The sequence below is a fragment of the Trachurus japonicus genome, chromosome 15 (genome assembly GCF_045865225.1).
Source record: "Trachurus japonicus isolate A0001 chromosome 15, Traja_1.0".
Lineage (NCBI taxonomy): Eukaryota > Metazoa > Chordata > Actinopteri > Carangiformes > Carangidae > Trachurus > Trachurus japonicus.
This window is the reverse complement of record NC_140921.1, coordinates 29689608-29715664: the sequence shown is the minus strand read 5'-3', so window position 1 is coordinate 29715664 and position 26057 is coordinate 29689608. Positions and strand designations below refer to the sequence as shown.

At 43.7% G+C, this 26057-nt stretch overlaps 1 long non-coding RNA gene across 2 annotated transcripts in view; it reads left to right on the top strand.

Moving 5' to 3' along the window:
- The first annotated feature begins 3477 nt into the window (after positions 1–3477).
- LOC146973913 (uncharacterized) overlaps positions 3478–26057 on the top strand; it is a 60121-nt gene continuing 37541 nt past the window's right edge. Inside the window, exon 1 of one of the 2 annotated variants that reach the window (XR_015037795.1) lies at positions 3478–3612. This is a non-coding gene — a long non-coding RNA (uncharacterized LOC146973913). Of the gene's footprint in view, positions 3613–14063; positions 14137–26057 lie in introns of those variants that run through there. The other variant, XR_015037796.1, reaches the window with a different exon arrangement.

Genomic DNA, 26057 nt, shown 5'->3' with positions numbered 1-26057 from the left:
CATGGTCAGCCTTCAAAGAGAATAGATCCCACATCCCCTCCTGGTGAACAGCCACGTCTTTAAAACTCACCTACACGTACACATGGACATGTTTATTTCAACTCCAAACGGTGTGTGAGGGATCAGAGGTGAGGACGTCCCACTCAGAGCGCAGCATCTGTGAGGGGACGGACAGAGGGAGGGACACACATCAAACTGAAGCCAATGAAAAGGGATTATGATTAATAATATTTTGTTGGTATCAAAATGAACAGATAAAAAACCTCTTGTTTACAGTTTTTAAAGGAAGCAGAGTTTTTATGCTCAACACATGCTGCTTCAATCATTAGTATTATTATCATCATGATCATTATTATGTCACTCTGTGATCAGTATTACAAAGAGACAGTCTGGACCTGCTCTATACTGTAAGGACAAAAAATGTAATAACAGATACAGTCAGTACAGTATGTCCGACTTAAAGGATCATTTTGAAAGTATGAATTGCATAGTAATATATATTTTAAAAATGTCACTAATATATTTGGAGATTGTACAGATGTATCCAACAAAGATTAGATTAAGATTAAGATTCAAAAAATGTTTTCATCTCCTCCACATCATTTTTAATATTTAGGTGACATGGTGACACTTGAGCTTGAGTTTGGTGATGAAGACAGGAAGCTGTGGTTGAGAGCTCTGACAAGTGGAGCATGAATTAAAGGGATAGTTCACCCTAGAATGATATTTCGCTCATTATCTACTCACCCTCATGTGGACTAAGGGCTGGAAGAAGTTTCAGAGTCCTCCGTCCCTTCTCTGAGTTACAGGGGGTCTTGGCGTAGCAGTGCATGTCCATATAACGGTTGCAAAGGGACACCAGAGCTCTTCGTAAAAAAACACACACAAAAAAACATCCAAATACCTCCATGCTGCTCGTATGTAATGTCCGTCTTGTGCTGAAGCCCCAAATTGCGTAATTGTCCCGAAAAAAATTAAATAAGTCTATATTTTAAGCTTGTTTGTAGCGGAAGCTTCTCAGGTCCGTCCAAATCTCGCGTGATTTGCGCCGGCGTCAGTGCGGTTACTGCGAATCACGCGAGATTTGGACGGACCAGGAAGAGGAGCTTCGAGAAGCTTCCGCTACAAACAAGCTTAAAATATAGACTTATTTAATTTTTTTCGGGACAATTACGCAATTTGGGGCTTCAGCACAAGACGGACATTACATACGAGCATCATGGAGGTATTTGGATGTTTTTTTGTGTGTGTTTTTTTACGAAGAGCTCTGGTGTCCCTTTGCAACCGTTATATGGACATGCACTGCTACGCCAAGACCCCCTGTAACTCAGAGAAGGGACGGAGGACTCTGAAACTTCTTCCAGCCCTTAGTCAACATGAGGGTGAGTAGATAATGAGCGAAATATCATTCTAGGGTGAACTATCCCTTTAACATCATTTTGCCACAGTTCAGGTTGTGAATCAGATTTTTTATCGTCTCTAAACTGAAGCTGATGAGTGAGTGTTCTTGAAAAGGTGAGTAAGTTGTTTCAAGATCATCATCAATCTGGTTAGAAACACTTCCACTAACAGATTGTGTTCATGTTTCCGTAGGTTGACTGTGGTGTGTGCTTATTGGGCAACAGGTTTAGAAAGCCGGCTCCTTATTTGGTTTTTGGTGTTTCTTCGGGCATTGACTGATGCCTGAGGGGACACAAACAGTAAAAAAGGGCCCCCACCCTTCCTGAATGACCCCCAGACTGACAGAGACACACCTCCACAAAGAGCCCAGTGGACCCAGTAATCCTTAACACGCCACCTCCCCCCATCCCAAATACCTCAGTGTCAGTTTGATGTTACTGGTGTCTAGCATCATGGAAATACATATATTACAAAAGAAAGATTTTAAATGGTTTCCAATGAGGTTATTATTTCAACATTCTGCAGGTGTATAGTATTACAGAATCATATCCTTCCCCCCAGTTAACAATTACGATGTTATGCAATCTTATTAATAAGTTACTTTTTCTTTTCTTTTTTTACTGGTAAAGGAGCCTTATTATAAAGTAAAACACACATCATAAATTATCAGTTAGTGACCAGTTATAAATAATGGCATTACATGTGTTATCTAATGTGTTATAACAGCTTAATGATTAACTGTTTAAAAGATAACCAGCTAATATTTACTTAGTGACTATAAACCATTTAAATATAAAGAGTAGTCATGTTTTAGTGCTTCTGAAACTAATCATCATCATCATTCATAGAGGATGTTTTATTATGGCTTTACAATAATAGTCTAACAAAAACAAGGGCAAATTGAATGATTATGAAAGAGCAGGGGTGTCAAACATGCAGCCCGCGGGCCAAAACTGGCCTGCCAGAGGGTCCACTCTGGCCTGTGGGATGAATTTCAGGTTATAGAATAATGTTTTTGAAACTGCATGTATTTTTCTCAAGAAATGTCTGGTTGGTCATAGCCTAATATGTTTTGTAAAAAGATAGCTGATTAAAGCAGAAGTAAGGTGAATATTTGTGTTAATATAGGCTAAGTCTTAAATAGTTGTATCTTCCGACAGCAATCACTTCTATAGAGTGTTTGGTCTGAAACACGGGTCTGTCAGTCACTCTGCTCTGCTCTGAGCCCAGGAGAAAACTTTCCTTGTATCCTACAACCTTTATCCAATGAGGAGAGAGAACGGCATAAAGGGGCAGTCCTCTCTGTGTGTGCAGCCAAGGGATGCGTGTGAATGTGGTGACGTAGGGACGAGGGCGGGGACTGCTAACTCCATCTGCTGACAGGAAGTTAGCCAAAACCACCGGATCGCTTACTTCTGCTTTAATGTAAACATCTTGCACAAAAACAAAGAGAAAAGTTTAGACTTTTTCAGCCCACTTGAGATCAAATTGCATTTTATGTGGCCCCTGAACTAAAGTGAGTTTGACACCTCTGCCATAGAGAGGCATGGGATAAAATAGGCTATGTAAATTAAAACTTAAAGAATAAAAAATATTTTCAGGACAAGCACCTTAATGATCTCAGAGCAGTGAGGGAGCTTCAGCTCAGTGTCTGTCTGATGAACCAGACTCATTGACACACCTGCAATCACAGGTAGCAGGGTCTCTGTGTTCATAGAGCCACTGGAGCCTAATAAACACTTTGCCTTGCACTGAACATCTGTAAAATCTCTCTCTCTCACACACACACACACACACACACACACACACACACACACACACACACACACACACACACACACACACACACACACACACACACACAGTCCACTGACTGTGTTTTGCCAATACTCGCAGCCATATCTCTGCTCGTCCTTGATGTGGACTGTCTGTCCACCCGCTGGACTTTGGTCTGTGGAAACACACTTGGGGGCAGTCCAGACCTGCGCTCTAGTCTAGTCTAGTCTAGGTTGCACGTTAAACCCCTCACCCACCAGCCCCCCCGCCACCCCCCTCGGTATGCCAGACTTGGTTGAGTCCAGGTTTTCCAGCAGAACCAAGATGGCGGAGTGAGCGGCGACGCGCTGAAGTTGACTTTTAACTCCAGACACAGAGACTTGTTGTTTGCTCCCTGGCCCCGGCCGGACCGTTGCCCGCCGAACACCGACCTCGGTGAGTATTAAACCCACTGACACGGGCCACATGACCGGGTCGGAGCCGAAGCTGCCCCCGGTGGAGTAACGGTGGCGGTAGCGCCAGCAGCAGCTAGCCGCAGCGTTATCCCGGTGGCTACGGGACTGGCGGCTGCACCGAGGCGGCTGGCTGTGGCAGCCCCGCGGGTGGAGGAGAGGTTGGCGGGGAGCCGGCTCAGGCTCAGGCCGCTGCTACCTGTCCTCAGGTGGAGGGCACGCGGCACAGCACCACCCCGGAGCCCGCGAGAGCTGCCGTTAGCTGCTGCTAACGGTAGCGACTGTTGCTTTACAGCTAGCTGTTAGCATGCTAGCTGCAGGCAGGCAGGCAGGCAGCTCACGGCGGACTGCTGCTGCTGCTGCTGCTGCTGGAGGAATAAAGTTTCCCCCGTGTCTTTAATGCAGCTTTTCGGCTCTTCTTCTTCTTCTTCCCCGTGTGTTACATGTGTGTGTTCACCGCTGGAGTGACAGATGTGTAGCGGTGTTTTGGTGCTCGACCTTAGTGGAGCTGTGTGTGTGTGTGTGTGTTTGTGTGTCAGTGAGCTGCCGGTTTAACTGGTGATCATGTTAACTTGTGATCCTTGTTTACGCTTTAGCTGATTGGATCAAACGTCAGGTGTTATAAACACAGAGGCTCCTACGTGGAAATTGTGGGTTTTCAATACATCTACACAATCTAGAATGACGGAGCGACAAAAGCACGCGAGTTTAGTGTAGTGTCACAGTCTCAATCAGCGCTGATGATAAAACATGGTTGTGATGGGACACAGATGATCAGTTTTGTCTGCAGGCACATCTGCTGCTGCTGCTGCTGCTGATGATGGTGGTGATGATGATGATGATGATGATGATGATGATGATGATGAGAGCTCTGCTGGGTTTTCAACGTGATTTTTGTTGTTGTTGCTGTATAGATGTTTCTGATGTTGATCACTTTAATGTCCTGTTTCCAAGATTGATGGAACATGATTGATTTGATCATACCACCATCATCATCATTTGAGTGAACAACTCCAAAGTGTTTTTCAGTGGCTGGTGTGAAACTTTGGAGTGCTTTGCATGATGATATAAAGAGTTGTGTTTAAAAGAAGGTACAAAGAAAGTATTATAAGATCATATGAAATGGGCAGGTAGTTCCTCATGTTATGATTTTTTTGTTTACTTTTTAATGGGAAGGCAATGGCCATATTGAGTTGTTTATGTTTTCTTTTTCCTTTTTTAGTTGGCCTTTTATATATTTATAAGTAATTTGGCAGACCATCTATTTATAGTATCAGAATGAATTGATTAAAGGGCAGGAATACATTTTACATTTACATTTTCTTCATCCTGCTCCTTTCCATGTGCAAACTAAGCTATCATTATTTTGTCAGTAGTATACAAATTGAACATGTCTATGCATGTAACAAATAGAAAATTAATGAAAAGAATGAAAATGAATGAATCATTTCCAAACAAATATAGAAGAGTCAGGAGAGTGCAAAAACAAGCAGTGCTTCAGCTTACACAAGCCATTTAACATGGAATACACAGTGAGTCACTCTTAGAACAGGCATGGTTTGACAATGGACTCTTAATTTTTTTCCTCCTCAGATGCTAAACACATGCAAGGCAATAAAAGTCTCTGTCAACAGGTGGTTGACCAACACAGCTCCCACAAAGCCTGCGTTCAGCCTGGCAGAAAAGAAATGACATGCACAGCAGGTCCATAATTAATCAACTGCAAGTGCTCCACGCACACCTTTACCCAGCGTGTGTGTGTCTGTTATTTTGGCCACACGCCTGCGAAGTTTAGACACATCATCATATCTGTTGATCACAGATTGTTTTGCGATTTCTTGAAGGAAATAACATTTTTATTGTGGTGACTAAAATGATAAAAGAGTGATTCCTGTTTCCATCCTCTGACTCCTGCTCATCAAACACAACATCCAACACATCCTCCTGTTTAAATGAATATGTGACAACTTAAAGGGATAGTTCAACATTTTGGCAAATTGGCCCATTGCCATAATCGCTATAGTCATAGCAGTAGGTTCGTTACCTTTATTTGTCGGTGTAAGCTATTTTTAGAACGAAGGAGCGGAGCAGCAGGCTGCTCAGAGCTACGCTATGGAGGCTAAAGGAATTTCTTGGTTTCCCTCATCAAACTCATCAAATACACAATCCAACAACTCCAAAACGGGATGTATAGGCTTGTAACAACGGCTGCATTCATTTGTAGGGAGACCAAACAACAACATTATATGAGTTTTGATATGTACATATAAATCGTATAAGACCTGGCAGTCCTTCAAACCAACAGGGAAATGACAAAGAAAGTAAGTGGGCGGAGACAAGTAATTTAGTTTCCAGGATGTGACTGTGACATTTGTACATAGGAGACCCATTTTGACCATGACCTCAGATGTATTTTCATTCAGTTTAATTAAATAATCATGTGTTTTTGAAGCTCACCATTAAGTATGCCTGTGTTGTTTTGACTGTAGCCAGGTGACATGGATGAATTTCCTTAGTCTACTCTTCAAAAAAACTGCCAGAGAGAATGAGAGTGGTGTAGGTGAAGCAGAACACCAGTCTGGCTTTATATCGCTGGGATGAACACGACCAGCAGTTAAACATGAACACCAGCAGAGCTGCAGGCTGGATGCTGCTGCTGCTGCTGCTGCAGTGTGGGCTTCAGGCTGCACCCTGCTGATCCTCCACACAAAGTGATTTCTAAGTCTCTGTTTGTGAGTGTGGAACTGCTGGAGCTAAAAGGAAAAAACAAACAAAAAAACATCTCAGCTCGATTGTCTGGCAGCAGGTTACAGCTCAAGCAAACCAAACACTGAACGAAGCCGCTCTCCTTCTATACGTCCAGACCGACTGGTGATCGATGAGTTAAGCTGCAGTTGTTACCGATGTGAGACAAATCACTTGTCTGTTCAGCCTCAGACAGAATTCATTTGTCATTTTAGAAAAGCTCACACTGTACTGGAGCAAACACCACCCTGGTTATATGATCATATAAACACTGTTGCTGCTTCTTATCCCTCCCAAATAAGCTTTCAGTTGTGTTTGTGCATTACTCCGGGTGCCTTTGTCTTTATCAGCTGACCCCAAAATTGAGGCCACGGATGAATTCTGGTCGGATGCTGCTTTGGTGAACTGGTGTCTCTATTAGGGATGGAAACTTTGTTGCAGACAAAGAGAGAGAGAGAGACAGAAAGAGGAAGAGAGTTAGATAGAGCAGTGGTTCTCAAACCTTTTTATATCATTAGACCACAGATCTAGCCTGGTATACCCATGCTGCCTTGCGCGCGATTTCATTTGCTCTGCAAGTCAGCCTGGAAACCATGGACCCAATAGAGAGCCGAAGCGGAAGCAGGAAGTAACGGTCGCCATGGGACCTCAACTCGGAAATAGTCTCCATGTAAATGAACGGGAGTCAAAGTTTTATTTCGTGATCCGACTGAATTGTGCCATGAGAAAAAAATCTGTCCTCTACCTGTTTAAAACATCACGTTTCATTAAGAGAAATCAGCAGTTTGTTGTAAAACTATTGTAAAATAAAATTCAGAAGAATCTGTAACCAGAAAGACTACAGGTGGCGTAGGTGACGTCATCACATGCCGCCCTTTCCCGTGTCAGTTGGTGATGTATTTTTTGTGGGACGCAGATCTGTAGTCCGTAGAGCATCGTCACACAAAATACATTCTTCTGTTGCCGTTTTATGATAAACTGCTGGTTTCTCTGCATGAAACGTGATGTTTTAAACAGGTAGAGGACATATTTTTTTCTCATGGCGCAATTAAAGCAGAAGTAAGGTGAATGTTTGTGTTAATATAAGTCTTAAATAGTTGTATCTTCCGACAGCAATCACTTCTATTCATTAGATTCACATGACGTCACTGTGTTTCTGCGCCGCCATATTTGTGTCCGAATCAGGGCGATCTGGGCACAGATCATAGCATATCATGTTACCAGAACAAGTGGGGTAGTAGGAGGAAATCAGCAAGAGACCGAAAATTGAGGTTATTTGAAAGATGCCAGGATTATATTGTGCTGTTGACTGTGATAGCAGTCGCCAGAGAAACCCCGGACTGCAGTTTTATTCCATCCCAAAAGACGTAAAGTTATAGGCGGAATAAATAGTTGACTGCAGGCAGTCTATCAGTGGCAGCATGGGCTGTGACAAGTCTCACAAAAAGAGGGGATTCACTTTTTTTTTTAATAACATGGATATATTGAATTCTGCATGTTGATTACTTTCTTATTAATTACTCACTGATTCTGCATTTAGGGTCTTTTATTTCTGTATAACAGACCGTTGCTAAGTAAAACGGGCCGTTGCTAGGGACGCCGCTCTGATCAGCGGAGCAGGGCAGAAGAACTATCAAGGATTTTTACCTTGTGTTTCATTTTTACCAGCTTCAGACTAATTGTGATGTTAGAAAAAATGACTTGTAGCTTGTTAGAGGGAGAGTGGAGGCTCTCTGCCTCCCTCACCGCTGCTGGAACCAAACCTGCGATCAGAGCGGACAGAGTGGACGGGCCAGCGCAGTGTCACAGCTGTGACCAGCTGTGTCTGTGCCACCGCGAGTCCGTGACACAAAGGTGTCCCGTGACCGTAGTCTAGCAGGACTACATAAATGCGCACATTGTAACATTTACATGATAATTCATCAATCTACTGATTGATTATCAAAAGCTCATTGAAAACAACTACACACGAGTCGACAGGAGGAGGGTGAGGAGCAACAGCGGAGAAGTGACCGGACTTCGGACTTTGATCAACATTACGTCTCAAATTAATTAATTAATTCATAAACTGTGTAATAAGTGGGATAATATAGAGTTAGTCTGTTGTTATAGAGATATAAACCCAGACAGGATGTATGAAACCCTGTCATTTTGTCAAGAAACTGTCATTTCCATCCTGCGGTTTGCATGCTGTCATATGAGGAGACCTGTCAAATCGGACACAAATATGGCGGCGGTCCCTTCGACGTGACGTCACTGCAACCCATGAATAGAGTGTTTGGTCTGAAACACGGGTCTGTCAGTCACTCTGCTCTGCTGTAAGCCGAGGAGAAAACTTTCCTTGTATCCTACAACCTTTATCCAATGAGGAGAGAGAACGGCATAAAGGGGCGGTCCTCTCTGTGTGTGCAGCCAAGGGATGTGCGTGAATGTGGTGACGTAGGGACGAGGGCGGGGACTGCTAACTCCATCTGCTGACAGGAAGTTAGACAAAACCACCGGATCGCTTACTTCTGCTTTAAATTGGATCACGAAATAAAACTTTGACTGCCGTTCATTTGTCCCATGGCGACGTTACTTCCTGCTTCCGCTTAGGCTCTCTATTTTTCCCTCAACGAGGGAGCCAATCACAGAGCGGGGGAGGGGGCAGCAAGACGATGAAGCTTGTCGATCCAACATGGCGGCAGACACTTTGCCTTTCAATGCAGCGCTAGAAAGTGTTTTAAGTTTAGACCGCAAGTTTATTTTGAAAAAAGAGCAACGTTTAGCGTTTTTTCCTCATTGGATTTCTGTCGCTCTACATACATCATCGGGCTTTCGTAAACCACGCCTCAAATATGAAAAAATGAACGGGTGGTTCCCAGACCAAATCTCAATCTACATTGAGATGAGGTCTGGTGTTAGCCAGGCTACCACGGACCCCCATTGGACAAAATTTGGAAGCAAACACCAGAAATACACAAATATTTGTTCTGAGACTGAAGAACGTAGGGCTGCCCCCAAATAGTCGACCAAGCACTGGTCGACCAAAAAATCATTAGCCGACCAAAATTTCATTGGTCGATTGGTCGCAGGAAAAAAACAACAACATTTGGAGCCGTGTCTTGTCAAGATTAAGTCTAAATCAGTATGACTGAACTGTATGAAAGGCTATAGGGCTTTTATTTTGAAGGGCCAGATACAGGAAGTCATGACGTGACACTTTTTTTTTTGTTTTTTTACACGGCACGGCAGTCTCTCTCGTATCACCGCTGTCACCATTAGCGGGTGCTGTCTGAGCCCCGGTCCCGTCCCACAGCGCTCACCGGCGGTCAGTCTGAGGCCTAGTCCACACGAGCCCGGGTATTTTTGAAACCGTGAACATATGTTCCCGGTTGTATGTCCTGTCCACATGCAACCGTGCTTTTGGAACCCTGAAACCGTGGTTTTTTGAAACCGGAGTCCAGGGTGGGGTTTTGGGCCGGGGTTGGTTTCACCGGGTGCGTGTGGACACTGCAACCGTGATTGTTTTACTCGTTTACGTCATAGCTGCACACGTGCTGATGTAAACACTGCCAGCTGCAGAGGTTGTTTGCAGCGGTTTGCAGGTGAGCTCGCAAAAATGGAGGTGACAAAGTGGATTTTTATCACTTTTTCTTTTATTTATTTTTTTACATCATCTAAATGCTATTTGTATAGTTTTTCGATGAGAAAAATATAAGGAAACGGTCGTCAGGACGATCCTCTTGTCAGCTCCAAACTCACCCTCAATAACAGACCACAGCTGGTTTTCCACACAGCATCATTTACAGTAACAAGTGACGCTACAGATCAGCTGTTTTTAAATGACAGAACTACTACAGTAGCGCCGCAGTTTCTTATTCCCCACCTTGTTTGATTGAGAGCTTTTCGGGATGATTTTCATGAATGAACAGGCAATAGCCTATGTCACTGTCAGGCCGGGTACGACGGGGGGGGGGGGGGGGTCGCATCATGCAGTGATAAAAAGAGCCTATGCGGAGATGAACGGAACGAGCCAAAAGCCGAAAATGTATCCGTGACGTCCGCGGTCGATATAAAGTGGATATGATGTTTCATTCATCCATGTTTTGACAGACAACACAACGGCCAGTGATAATGAGTTGCGCCGCACCGACAGACAGTCATGTGGCTCAGCAGCCAGGTGATGCACACAGCACAACAACACAGCGCACAACAACACAGCACAAGAGTCAAGACACAGTGCAGCAACATGTGCAGGCTGCTGCAGCAGTGCACGTCAAAGGGACACCGCCGAAAATAAAATAAATAGGCTACACATTTTTATTAAATTAATTAATATTTAATTGTTGGACTTGGAGTCTGTGAAATAAAGCTATAATAACACGTAGTTTTGAAATGGTTTTTGCGCATGTTTACATCCATAAAATGACCAAAAATGAACACTATAAGCAGATTTCTTGATAACGAATTATTTAAACAGCATTTGTATAGAAATGATTCCGTCCCAAGCCTTTTGATCCAAGCGGTTTCCACTGTATTTTGATTGGTTAAAACAGCCTTCCACACGTGCATTGCGTCACTTGGTAGCGGATTTCACGGTTGCGTGTGTACGGAGTGTTTTTATTACACCACTGGTGTGGACGCGAAGCAAAACTCCGGTTTCAAAAATACCCGGGCTCGTATGGACAAGGCCTCAGTGTCACGGAGCGGATCCATGATAGTCCCCGCTGCAGTCAGAGACCCGCACCCATAGACATGTCTATGCCCGCACCGCTCCACGCCGCGGACCCCCACCCCCGCACCCCCGTCACACAGCCTGAGCTCAGTAACTTTTTACCCTCATCTACTGCGTTTATTGGTGATAAACGGGCATTCTGCCGGTAATAACGGTGAAACCCGACCGGCTTGTTGTTGAATCTCGGACCCAACACGGCCGGAGTCACGAGCATTAATTAATTAATTCTCAACCTGACCGCGGGCAAAAAAAATAAATAAAAATTTTTTTTTTTTTTTTTTTTTCTCCCTCAAGGTGGGGGGTCGATTAGTCGACTAATCGCCATAAGTGACGACTACTGGTCGACCAACAAAATCTTTGGTCGGGGGCAGCCCTAGAAGAACGTTACTTTTTTAGTCAATGTATGTTCAAATTAGGACCAATGGTGTGAAATTTTGGAAATATTCGAAAGAAATTTCTGGAAAAAAAATGTAAAATGTCTAGTCTGGCAACGAGCGGTAGACCTCGGCTCAATCCAGGGGGCGGGATGAAGGCTGTCTTTCAAACTGCCTCTGCACCAATAGGGTAGCGCTACGACCAATCAGAGCAAAGAGCAGGATGACGTTAGCCTGACAAGCCAATGGTGTGAAATTTTGGAAATATTCTAAAGAAATTTCTGAAAAAAAGTGGAACAATTTCTAAAAATAAAATCATTTCTCAAAAAAAAAGAAGAAAAAAGTGGATGGGGACCCGCTTGAACCCTCTCAAGGAACCCTGGGGGTCCACTGACCCCACTTTGAGAACCACTGAGATAGAGCATGCGTTTATGGACAGAGGGAAGTGAAGCCATCATGATGTCACTGTGTGGTGGTGTATGGAACACCGGGCTACCAGCAAACCTACGGGAGCTGCATGATGAATGGCTCCATTGTGGGGCTGGATGCACATTCAGTGCCCCCCCCCCCGTCATGTGCACATCCTCTGTAAGAAAGGCTCAGTGTACAGTGTAACATACAGTACGAGGTGCAGCGGAGTTATTCCGGTGTGGGATGTTTAGTTCCAGTCTCCCCCTCCCTTCATCTCCCACCAGCCAAATGTCAGCGTGCCCCCGAAAGCCTCCGAAGCCTCCCAACGCCCCCGTCCGTCTGTGAGCCGGTTCTCACGACCTGCCGTCACATCCAGCCTGGTACCACACCAACATGAACAACATCACTCCACACTTTACTTGTCAGGGAAATAAAAACCTGTTGGTGTCTCACCACGCTTCACATAGTGTTTGGTTACTCACACTGGATTTACAGATTGAGTTTCATGGTCTTGCTGGTCTGTGTGTGTCTGAGGGCTGGGTTTTAAGAATCCATCTTCAGATTCATATTGATCTTCATTAGAAAGGTCTGATATCCATTCATTAAATCCTTAGAGAGATCTTTTAATGCATGCTGTTTCCTGTTTGAGACTAACAGGACAAACTCAGAGGCTGCTGTTTACATTTTGTTGTGTCCATTCACTGCTGAAATGTTCACATTGACTGCAGTTGTTGAATTAAGGGCTGCAACTAGTTGCTTGGTCATCAAAATGTAAAAAAAATGTTGAATGTCAATCAGTGTTTCTCAAACCACAAGATGACTAACGTCCTGAAACATCCAGTTTCGTCCACAAACCACAGAGAGACTCAGTTTATTGTCATAAAGGAACAAATAAACCAGAAGTATTCACATTTAAGAAGTTGAAATCAGAGGATTTTGACTTTTTTTCTTAAACTACCCCAAACCGATCATTCAATTATCAAAATAGTTGATGATTAACTTATAAACGATTACTGTTCGATTAATTTTTGCTGCTCTAGTTGAATTTACTTCTGCAGTGGGTCATGTTAAATAAATGTGCATTAATGAAACTGCTTTTGGGTCAGTTCTTAATGTGAACATTAATATATTTAATAATGCACCAGGTTAGAGAGTTCCATCTTTTTAGGATTTGCAGCATTAGTTCTGTAGAAAGCTCTTTCATAACCAAGCAAAGCAGGTGTTCAAACTGAAATATCTCTAAATGAATCAATATCGGATCAAATCAGTTCAGTAAATCAGTTGCGATACCCAGCTCTAGTGTGTCTAGTTTAGTTTAGTCTGGTCTGGTCTCACTTTGTTTTCATGGCTTCCAGTTAGTGGTGGGCGTTGTCTGACAACTTTTAAAATGTATCCTCATTGGCCAGAATTGCCGGTATCGATTATCAATACTTTTTAATCATCAAAAGCAGTGTACTTGTATTTTCATGTAAGGGAGTGCATTGTTGTGATTTATGGGCTGTATGCATCATCACAAGGATCAAAGTGCGTTTAAATGCTCATGAAGTGATTTGCCAAAGATCAGCTGTCATTAAGGTACGGGACCTGGACCATAGGTTTGATTCCCAACAGCATGAGTGTAAAGCAGCCGCATTCATTCATGTTGCACATCAGAGATAAACGGCCAAACGTCTGGTGCAGGCATCACAGCAGCGTTCACCTCTCAGGTTGTCTAGGTGAGAGGTTTCCCTGATGCAGTAGACGGAGAGAGAGCTGAAGTTGAATGGTCTGCACTCTGCACTCCACCAGCTGAGCCACACAGTATTCTGTTCCTGTTATGTTGGATCATGTCTGAGCGCGCACAACATGACAGCGGCAATCGGCAAGAAGCAGGACGAACCTATTTGTGTTCATGACAACAGAACATTGTTTGTCCAGATCAATTCTACTCTGCACCGAGTCCAGCACAGAGGAGGGGAAACAAAAACCTGGTCTGGATCCTGTCAGGCCAGAGTCGTCACCCATCATCCACCACTCACGCCTCTTGTACTTCATTTTTACAACACTCTGCAAACTGTTTGTCGATCCACTTTGTCCTTGACCAAAGTCTGCTGCTGCTGACGGACAAACGGACGACATCCAAACAGCAGCAGAGACCAACAGGCCGAGTGAAAGGAGAGGAGCCGCTGTTGAGGCTCATCAGAGAGCGAACCTCGTCCCGGATCATTAGGCCTGAGCAACATAACAATGAGCACTCATCTGGATCGTCAGCACTCTCCTTGTAAGTCAAACTGTTTGACTCGTTCGTATAAGCGATGAATTATGAATTACCTGATTTTTATTCCGGCGATGGGTCTCCCTAAGAATGGAAGTGATGAGCCGGGCTCTGAAGGGGAACGCCGACAATGAGCCGGCTATAAAAAGCTGATTCCCCCTTTGTGACATTCCCCTCTCTGACAACCGACTTGTTCATTTCTTGTCTTGAGTGGAAACCCAATTAGTGGCTCGCTGTAGGCCCGGGCCCACTTGTGTCCTGAGAGCATATTACTGATGTCTGAGATAACACTTGGTAATTATGAGGAAGGCCCCAGGGCTCACAGGGAGATAGTGTTAGTGCATGAGGGCGAGGCTGTTAAAACCCTGCCCTGTGGTCAAAGTGGAGCTGCTCCATTCCTCCGCTCACATCATTCACTTTTATGGATTTTAAATGGGCTCATACACATGTGGACTGAAACCTATCTGATGGATAAACAGGACCAGTCTGTCTGCAAACTACAGGCAATGATGAAAGTAAAATGTAACATCAACAGTTTCTTTTTTTTAAACTTTATTTTTATTGATTTTTTTCAGTGAAAAACAAAACACAAACATATAAATATATGCACAGAACAAGTACATCAGACAGGGGCATCTACAGCAAAACACAATGGCAGGCTTCGTTCAAAGCAAAGAGCTGGCAGAAACCAGGCTGACAAATCAGGTCTAGGGGCTTTTAGGGACCCAAAGTTCTCCTTTAAGTCCACAGTGACACAGAATACCTCCGTGCAGTCCACAAGGTCACCAGCAAAAAAATAAAAAAAACAAACAAACGTAATAAATGAAAATGAAATCAATATATATTTATTAGGGCTGGGCGATACGCTTTTGTGCCGATTCGATATCTGTGTGCAAATTTTCCCACACAGATATAGATTCAGTGGTAAGATCAGCTCTCGTCTATGTAGTCCCTCCATATCTCAGGGAAAATGTTAACCTTTACATATTGTGAATTTCTTCAACTATTCCTATCCAGTCTGAAATTGTCAGACACTTTTTTTTAACTTCTCTTGCATAATCATGATGAATATAATGTGTCTTGAACACATCACAGACGCTGCAGTGCACTTTATGAAATTAATGGGCCAAAGCATGTGTCCTCTTCTGAGAGTTTTATTCTACCGTCTTTTAAAGGGATAGTTCAACATTTTGGCAAATTGGCCCATTGCCATAATCGCTATAGTCATAGCAGTAGGTTCATTACCTTTAATTGTAGGTGTAAGCTATTTTCAGTACGGCGGAGCGCAGCAGCTGGCTGCTCAGAGCTACGCTATGGAGGCTAACGGAATTTCTTGGTTTCCCTCATTAAACTCATCAAATTCAACATCCCAAAACTCCACAGCGCTTTTGTAGACAAGTTGTGACCTGCACAACCACCACGCTATGAGATAATGACGGAACGATACGAAACGGAGCCGTTTTCGAGGTAAATACAGAGTAAATACGGAGACTGCTTGCTGAAAAACTGTCCCTGAACGCAACGCGCATCAGCGGTTTTGTATGAATTTACCTCGAAAACGGCTCTGTTTCGTATCGTTCCGTCATTATCTCATAGCGTGGTGGTTGTGCAGGTCACAACTTGTCTACAAAAGCGCTGTGGAGTTTTGGGATGTTGAATTTGATGAGTTTAATGAGGGAAACCAAGAAATTCCGTTAGCCTCCATAGCGTAGCTCTGAGCAGCCAGCTGCTGCGCTCCGCCGTACTGAAAATAGCTTACACCTACAATTAAAGGTAACGAACCTACTGCTATGACTATAGCGATTATGGCAATGGGCCAATTTGCCAAAATGTTGAACTATCCCTTTAAGACTTTTTGGATTTATTCACTCTGTCTTTACTGATGTCTGGGGTTCTACATGGGCTTCTTATGGCTACATGTGTGTGGACCCCACATTGTCCACAGACAATACATAGACCCCATTTGCTTACTTGTCAACACTTACTGGGGGGATTGTGTTGTTTTATTCTCTGGTTGGATAGAGATGGGAGGCTTCTGGTCTTGATGTGAAGCGATTGCTGATATAATTTGATCCAGATCTTGGTCTCATTAAAATAGTTGGGCATTTTGTCCAAGTTTTTTTCGGTTCCATTTGGACCTCTCTGATGTAGTTTGGCCTGTATCTTGAGATTTGATGTTATGTGTCTTTTTTTCATTTTTCTATTTATGGCATTCTATTTGTTATAATAGGCTTATAGCCTATTGTCTTGTTACTGTGCATAAGAGCTTCAATTTTCTGATATAGCTGGGATATTTATGATGGTTCACTTTTTTCCTAGCTATATGTAGATTTATTACGATGCATTATTGAATATATCACTGTTTGAATGATTTCTATGAATGGGTTTTATACCGGGATGACTGATTTGGACCAGCTGGTTCTGTTTTCCCCACATGTCTGAGAATACATACAGTACTATGCAAAACTTCTAGGCACTATATGCTTTCAAAAATAATGCCGGGAGTAGACTTTATTTATCGATTAACTTCATACAAAGTTCAGAAGAAACCTAAATTGAATCATAATTGGGTGTGAGCACAGCACCAGTTCTCCTCCAGACACTCACACACTGTTTTTCCAGGTACTTGTTGTTGCATCTTAGTACATAGTTCTTCTGTCTCTTCATGTGAGCCCAGACTGACTCCATGATGTTGAGACCAGCACTCTGTTGGGGGGGGGGGGCTGTACCATCTGTTGCAGGACTCAGTCTTCCTCTTGTAAATTGCACTAGTTATTTTTGACACTGGCTGTAATTCTTGGGTCACTGTCATGCTGCAGAATAAATGTGGGACCTATCAGAGGCCTCGGATGGTACCGCATAATGGATGAGAATCTAAACATCCGAAGTGCCTAAAACTTTGACACAGGAATGAACGTTCTGCTGCTGCACAACACAGAACAGACAGTCTGTGCTGCAAGATTCAGTCTGACTTCTCTGACACCTCGTTATCAAGCAGGAAATCACAACCTGCTGCTTTTTTAGATGTGATGCTAGATAAAATGTGTATTTTTACACCTCACCAAAAGGTAACACACAACACAAGATAAAACAAAGTGCTCCAAACTAGATACGATATGGACACAGTCATTAAACTCATTCTTCAACAAAGAAATGACAGCCCAGTGCTGTAGGAACATTTAGCCTCTATCCCAACAGCATTCATGCTACAACTCTGATATTTATACCTATAAACTTTTCAAAGTTAGTTCACGAATTTTTTTCCTGCTTTTGCTTATTTTTGTAGTGTGACTGTTAGCCTACTTTCTACTCTTTTTACTGTTTTCTTTATGTTTGTGTATCGTTTTTTGACTGAGGCCCTATCCACATGAAAAGGTTTTTTTTTTTTTTTTTTTTTAAACGCAGCCTTTTTTCATCTGGTTTGGGGGGTCCATACTCCGTACACATGCAAATGTATTGAAATAGGCTTTAAAACTGAGATTTTTAGGGGCAGTGTTGAGGCTACAGTCCTCACTGCAAAGAATGACCCAAATCGGGCAGCCCTTTCCTGCATGTCATTCCCCCTCTTTGCCTCCCCATTTCCTGTCTCTCTCCACTGTGTTATCGATTAAAGGCAGTAAAAAGCGCAAAAAATACTTTTCAAAAAACTGAGATTTTTAAAAACTCCGGCCACAATGAATATTTTTTAAAAACACCGTATTTATTTTGACGTGTGGACAAGATAGCAGCACCCCTCCCCCTGCCTGTATTTTGGTCTTTTGCTCTGTTTTGTTCAAGTTTTGCCCGTGGACGTTTCTGGGTGGAGGGAGAGAGTCGCAAGAGAGCATAGATATCTATGGCGAGAGAGTCGGTGTTTTCTCTCCAGCCAATGACGGAGCTCAGGTGAAGCTACGTGCAGCAGAGTAGTAGCTCAGGCCTGCTAGCCGCACTAGCTGTCTGATGCTAGCGAGTGCTAGCACGTCTCTCTCTCTCAGCAGCAGCAGTTGTCATGACAACAAAGTAAAATAAATACAGTCTGAGTGAAGCACTGGAGCCGCGGACCGATTCCCCACCGTCACCGACACTGGTAACAAGTATGAGGGCCGTTGTAGTGAGCTAGCTCGATGCTAACTTTGGCTAGCGGTAGCGGTTAGCATCCGCCGCTAACACCGTCTTCCCATCGCACCACCGCGGCATAAAAACATACACGGAGGCTCCCGGTGTTGGCGAATGGTCCACTATCGGCCCACGGCTCCAGCGGTTCTTTCAGACTGTATTTCCTTTCCTTCGTTGTCATGACAACTGCTGCTGGCAGGAGGCTACACAGCTTAGCCCGAGAGGAGGGGCTGAGTTTCAATGTTTTGTTTACAAAGTGCAACGAATAAAACTCCAGACCCTACCTTTAATCATCACCGATCGGCATTTTTACTTTCACACCACTCAAATACAGCGGGGGACTTTCCGTCTTCTCTGTTTTAAGTGTGTAATGCTCCACGGGGCCTGGAGGATACAGATAGTTTTTGGTGAAGCTGTGTTTTCATGTGGATAGGGCCTGAACTGTGTCAGAAATAGGTTTCTGTTGTCTGGTACCGGTTGACAACAGGTCCTGTTTGACTGATTTCTACTGGACTGAGTCAAAACACTCTGATGCTTCATTTAGTTTTGACCCCAGACACCTGAGCTGCTGATTGAAACATTTTCCCTCTGCTGGAGGGAAACAGATGTTAGTGACAACAGAGGCATCACTTGCCGTCACAGGTTAACATTACACGTTGCTGTTAGCTATAGTAGCAGTAACCATGGACACGGTTAAATCGCCTAAAGCTAAACAGACTGTAATTCAGTTGAAAGGGTTCCAACACCAGGATGTTCAACAAATGTAAAAAAATAAAATATTAATAGTGTGTGAAGTGGGAACATGTCAGATGAACTGAGGCATCTGGTGATGCGTGGGTGACCCTGCACTGCTTGTATGTACCCCATAATAACCACATCACACAATGGGGTGACAGGTATTAATCACAGCCCCGGCAACGTGGAGACGGTTAACGACAGCAGCTTTTCTCTGGGTTAGTCATGTAACCTTAAAGGGATAGTTCACCCAAAATTCAAATTTCACTCATTATCTACTCACCCTCATGTCGACTAAGGGCTGTGAGAATTTTCAGAGTCCTCCGTGCCTTCTCTGATTTACGGGGGGCTCCGCGCAGCAGTATTTGTCCATATAATGGTTGTTAATGGATACCAACTTTCTTCGTCCAAAAAGACACACCAAAAAACATCCAAATACCTCCATACTGCTCGTCTGTAATGTCCCTCTTGTATTGAAGCCCCAACATGAGAAATTGTTCCGCCGGTATTTGCACTGACACAGGAAGAGCAGTGAACCGAGACACTGGGAGCTTCCGCTACAAACAAGCTTAAAATATAGACTTATTTAATTTTTTTCGGAACAATTTCTCATGTCGGGGCTTCAATACAAGAGGGACATTACAGAAGAGCAGTATGGAGGTATTTGGATGTTTTTTGGTGTGTCTTTTTGGACGAAGAAAGTTGGTATCCATTGACAACCATTATATGGACAAATACTGCTGCGCCGACCCCCCCGTAACTCAGAGAAGGAACGGAGGAAATTTGAATTTTGGGTGAACTAGCCCTTTAACTCAAGATCTTTCACATCAACAAATGATAAAATGATTACCCCCCTTTTTTTTCAAAGTAAAGTTAGTTTTAGACCTCAGTAGCATTATCATTAAAGATGAATTTGAGTTTCTTGAACGCTGACATGCCAGATGGCCATTCACAAAAATACATAAGAAGAAACATCTGTGGGCTGATGAAACCACAATCAACCTCTATCAAAATGATGCAAAGAGCAAAGTGTGGAGAGAAACAGGATCAGACCCAGACCCACAGCTGCCGCCACATCTGTCTGGATGAATGCGGAGCTATACAGCAGCCGACTGTTCCTTAGCAGCTCAAGATGTTTATCACATTTAATTCTGCTTTCTCTTGCTCTCTTTTGTCATTAAAAACTACATTTATGACAGTTGACTTTGTGTCGCTGTATTCATCCGATCAGTTTATGCAAATATTTAAAAAGTGTAATCAATGGCACTCGATTTAAAAGGGCTATTCAGTAGTTATTTCTTGAATTGATGGACAGCCCTGTAGTTAGGATAGCGTTCTCTGTGGGAACTCTCTTTAGCTGCTCCTCCTCCTCCCCGGCCCCTGACACTAATGTCAGTGTCTTTCATGTGAAAAGCTGAAACACTGAACCGTCTGACTAGTGTTTCTCGCTCTTACATCAAAGTCAAAGCACATTCGAACATCCAGTGCAAGTCTTTGTGATGCCGTGAAAACAAAGCTTTTGTGCGCGGGGTGTTTGCCGTGTGTCTACACCGTACGCCTGCTCTCCAGTTGGAAACGGCACGGGCAAACATGAGCACCTGGAAAAGATTATGTGACCAAATACAGCAGGGTCCTGATGGAACCTTATCTGTGTCAAGCGTCTAATGTCAAGTTCTTGTCGAGACCAGGAGTGCAGTCGGTCGACTCCTGTCGCCGTGGAGGCCGGAGCTGCCGCGGTAGACGCTAATGGCTCGCATTTTAATGTTTGTGTGCCAACTGTTTGTGTCTTTTTCCTCAAATAATGACACACCAGATTACAACAGAACCAGAAAGACCTGTCACTGTGTCATGTGAGTGGCCACGGCTGCATGATGAACAACTAAGCAGAGTCAAAGTGAATGAGCAGAAAGGACAGAGCGAATCTGTAAGACCAGGACAGAGACTGCACAGGAAACTCTGCTTCCTTTTAAATGTCCAAAAATAAATAGTCACATATTAACTGTTGTGTTTACATTTCATTGACTAAAAATGCGTTAGAACGCCTTCAACAAGTTTGTTCTGAATCAGCTCCTTATCGCAGGTCGACTGATGTGATTTTCTTCTTATACATTCCCGTAGTGTCTCAGTGCATTAAAGGAGACATATTCTGTCCCTTTTCCACAAATTAAAGTAGTTCCCAGGTGTCTTGACATGCTTCGGTCAAAATCCCTCAAGGGTCAAACATCACAGCTCTTTTCATTCTCTCAAAACAGCCCTGTTCAGAACGGCTGCTTTCAGAGCCTGTCCCTTTAAATGCAAATCAGCCACTGCTAGCCCCGCCCCTTTGCAACTCTAGATGCACGTTAGCCAAAACTGAGGGGTTTGCTCTTTAAAGGTGACATAAATGGCAGTTTGTCCTGTTTGTTGCACCTCCTTCTACGAGTTTCCAAGAGTTGCCGCACGAGTTTACCCGAGTAAGGAAAACGAATTTGATTGGTCGTTATCGAGCGGGCGGGATATTCAATGTTTGGGGCGAGCCCGAGCTCAGTGTGTGTGTCTCAGACGTTTGATTGACGGATGACGGATCCAGTATCAGTGGCTGATGAATCGTGAGTAGGGATGGGTACCGAAATTCGGTACTTTTTTGGTACCGACCGAATTCCCACCAAAGTACCGAGTATCGATTCACATAAAGTCAATCGGTACCACATTTCGGTACCTGAACGCACCTTCGTCGTGCGGCAGTCTGCACGAGCCCCGCACACTCGCGCCCGCCCCCCTTCTCTCTCTCTCTCTCTCTCTCTCTCTCTCTCTCTCTCTCTCTCTCTCTCTCTCTCTCTCTCTCTCTGAAATGAGACGTGGAGAAGCGGTAGCGCCAGCCCGTCGTTTAAAATCACTACCTGAAAAACAGCCGTCCGTCATTTAACGTGAAGAACGGACTGTTGTGACAATCCGTACCGAAGCGGTCCGGTCCCGAGTCCCGCTTCTCATCACAGCGGCGCCATTCAAGTCCTCGTCACGTAATGAGAGCTCATGTAAACGAGGATGAAGTCTCCCCCTCTCCTCGTCAAAACGTGAAGTCCACATGTTGCAGAGTTTGCTCTGCAGTTTCAGTTGTTTTTTTTTATTTCACAAAGTTTCACACAGAGCTTTCTGATGGCTGTAGGAGTCTCTCCATGTTTCTCCTTTTCCCACAGTAAAAACGGACATTTTTTCAGACAAGACTATAGTCTCATAAACTTTTTTTTTTTTTCATTGAATGACTATTCCATTAGGCTATATGAAAATCATTGCCCATCCATAAAACATAAAATACTCTTAAAGGCTGAGGAGTTGTGATGTTGTTAAGAGGTAAATATTAAAATTTTAGACATTTAGATTTTTTTTTTTTTAATTACCACACACACAAAAAGTACCGAAAACAGGTACCGATTGGTACCGATATCGGTTCCCAGGTACCGAGTATCGATACCGTATCGATTCAAATACGAAAGGTACCCATCCCTAATCGTGAGCAACATGACACATAATCCGTGTGTCTGCATTATCCAATGTGGAAAAAAAACGACCCCACTTTAATCCTGGATTCACTCGAAAATAGAATTTTGTGCAAAGTTTGGGCTACATCGTCTGATAGATGAGTTATTACACTAATGTTAGGACCCACAGTGGGCTCAAATTTTCTTTTCTTAATACCTTTAAAAAGTGATATTTCCATAATATGTCCCCCTTTAACCTGTTGAGGCTCAGCGTCCATGGACTTCAATGGGACTGCAGAGAATTTTTTTTTTTCGCTGCAGTGAAACTTGATGGTCATTGGTTAAATGCTGTGGACCCTCAGCATCTCAGAGTGATTGGAGCAGTGGGCGGGCCTGGACGCTGGGCTTCTGCATCATGATTGGAAGATCTGCTTAAGGCATGGGCTTTTTTTTTTTTTTTAAGTATATTTTTGGGACTTTTTATTGCCTTTAACTGATAGCACAGTCAAGAGAGACACAGGAAATGGGGAGGCAGAGAGGGGGAATCACATGCAGGAAAGGGCTGCCCGATGCGGGATTCGAACCAGGGCCGCTGCAGTGGGGACTGCAGCCCTACCAAGTGAGCTAAAAGCATGGGTTTTTTAATCCAGCTCGTCAAATACTGCTACAAAATTGTCAAAATTATAGCGAAGATTGCAAACTTTGATGCACTGGTAAAAAAGGGTGAGCAGCAACAACACGCCTCCCCCTATATTTGAATGTAAGTTTTCTTTTACTTTTCTTTACTTTTCTTTTACATTCATTTTTATTAGTTAACACAAACACTCTCCATCTGATACTGCCTCGCCCAGCCGCCAAATTTTAAAACGCATTGTGGCCCCTGAGCAAAAAGTTTGTCCACCCCTGTTCTACAAGCTGAATCTCTTTTTTAATGACAGCCATTTTCAAACAGACACCGGAGCATTTTCCAGTTCAGTCCTACTGCGGATTTTGCGAGTGAAGTCGAGAGACAAACTGCAGCTAATTTCTCGGTATTTGCTTGCCAATACATATCATCCATATCATACACTGTAAATACAACACAATTATAGCATTTCTTTGTTTCAGTTGAAAACGATTCTCACATTTCCTAGTTTGAGGTTAATTTTGTTAGTTTGTTGCATGTGTTATGATGTATAGGCTGAAAATGAGCTCCCCCTCTTTGAAAGACCAGCAGTCACCACCACTGGACCAGGATGTGTCCTTAAATGTATCTGCACCAGCGTGGACATGGTCTGAAAGTGGATGAATGTTTCTACTAATGGGATAAATACTGGAAGCAAGTCGTCCCCTGAGGGAAAGGACAACAACTGTCTTCCCAGCTGTGGTATGTTGGTGTGTAGCGAGAGCAGATCCCAGGCTTGTTCCCCGGCAGCAGCGGTCATCAGGTTATCATAACAGATGCTGTTTTAATGGCCTCTGAGTCATTTGTAGAGCATCTCTGTCACAGCTGAATCTAACCGTCGTGTAGGCTGGTTTCCTGTTCGCAAAATACACAGGATACACTGCACATGTGGCGGGGAGGCGGGCAGGGGGGGCTCATCGGATCATCATCATTAGCTGGGTTTCCATTACAGGTTTTCGCAAAATGAAAGCGATATTTCTTAAATTTCGAAAAAGCACAATTGCTATTTGCAGTGTTTCATTTGAAAAGTGTTTTGCGAATGAGCCGTAACTCTAAAGTTAAAAGAAATGCGTTCAATGAGCTGTGATGTTCTCGAACCCAAATAAGTTTTTCCATAACACTTTTGTGATATACTCTTAGATCAATACGTCTGAAAAACCACCTCATGGGAGCGTAAAAATGTTTTAGCGATATTTGGGAGTTTTTAAGGTTTTGTGCATTTCTTGGCGGAAATGCCGTGATGGCTGTCTTTGTTAGAAGTGTTGTCAACCATGTGACTTCCGTTCACTGCATGAAGTCAAACAGATACAGATCAGGAGCTTCACTTAGTCTTCACACAGTGTTTCTCACATATTGATTTTTTTCCCTCTTTACTATTTAAAACGAACTAAATTGCATTTCCTTTTAGAGATGTGTTGAGTGTAATGATTCGCTCAACCCCTCCTCTCCCTGCACTTTATCTCTCTGATAAAAAACACACTGGGAGCACCTGGAGGAATCCTGTCATGTTAGAGGAGGAGAGGGGGGGTCATCAAAAACCCAATAAAGTGCCTGGACATCTCTTAACAGCTCTGTGTGTGTGCTTGTCAGTCATGTTGCCCAGAGCGCCTGATGAGTCAGAGAGCGCTGTTAGATGTTTGACAGGATGTGAAGCAGTGGAGCTGCAGAGGAGCAGCTTATTTATGCTGTTAGATATTAGGGATGCACCGATCCAGCTTCCTCAGTCCCAATGCTGATACCGATACCTGGGCTTAACGTATCAGTTGAAACCCGATACGGATCTGATACCACTGTTGAATTAATAAACAGTACATCTTGCCACGTGGAAGACAGTGACTTTAACATTACTTTCCTAACTTTGTAAAATGTTGTTTCTCTACGTTTGTCGTCTACTGACATTCTGTATGCTGCTGACATGTCACAAACATAGAATTGAAGTGGATGGATCAGCGTCATGGATCAGCCCCATTATCTGATACTTGATCTAAGTTATTTAGTCAATATGTGACCTGATCCATCAAAATGAGTCACAGTGACCCAAATTTCAAAGTTGAGATTTTGGTATCAATGGAAAGATTAGAAAATAAGCTTTAAAATGATACCCTAGTCAAAGTCATACATTTCAGGGTTTCCCGCAGCGCTTTCCTGTTAAGGCGGCCGCCTTAACAACAAAGAGCTGCCGCCTAAACTAACGTCTTAAAAAAAAAAAAAAAAAGTAGCGATATTCGCCGCCGCCGCCCCCCCCCCGTTGGACGATGGCCGCATCCTCTCACACACATACACACCACAGAGAAGCGCGCATGCATAACAGCAGCGCGTGTTGAAAGCGAAAGTTAATACGGCACGGCGCGGTGCGTCCCTCCCCCGACGATCGATCTGCCCCCCCCCCGTCAACAGATCCGCGCCACCCACCCCCCACCTCCCCCGTCGACAGGTCAGACACTACCTTAACTAACAAATTTTCTGGGGGAAACACTGCATTTGATGGTTTTCGAGATGTAGCCATTTGAATTACAATCTCCCACTCTCTTATTCCGTTCTAAAATCAGAGAAAATTGCAGTTAAAAGTTACGTTTTTTGCCAGTGACTCTGGCATCTGTTCCTGTACCACGTGATTACACGCTCCCTATACGGTCCCCTGTTGTCATAGAGGCACCATTCAATGACCCTCGGAAAGCAGAGAATCTCACAATTCAGATGCTTTTTACAGCTCGTCTCTATCATAAACGGTTCAGCAGTTGTCATGTTTTGTTGACGTTTTGTAAAACATGTGCAAGCGTTGTGTCGTTGCTACGTTCGGTTTAGCATTGATGCTACGTTCGGTTTAGCATCGTTGCTATGTTCGGTTTAGCATCTGTTTCTGTACCCGTCCCTTCTCGTCATAGAGGCACCATTCAATGACCGTCGGAAAGCGGAGAATCCCGCGATTCAGATGCAGTTTACAGCTCGTCTCTATCATGAACGGTTCAGGAGAT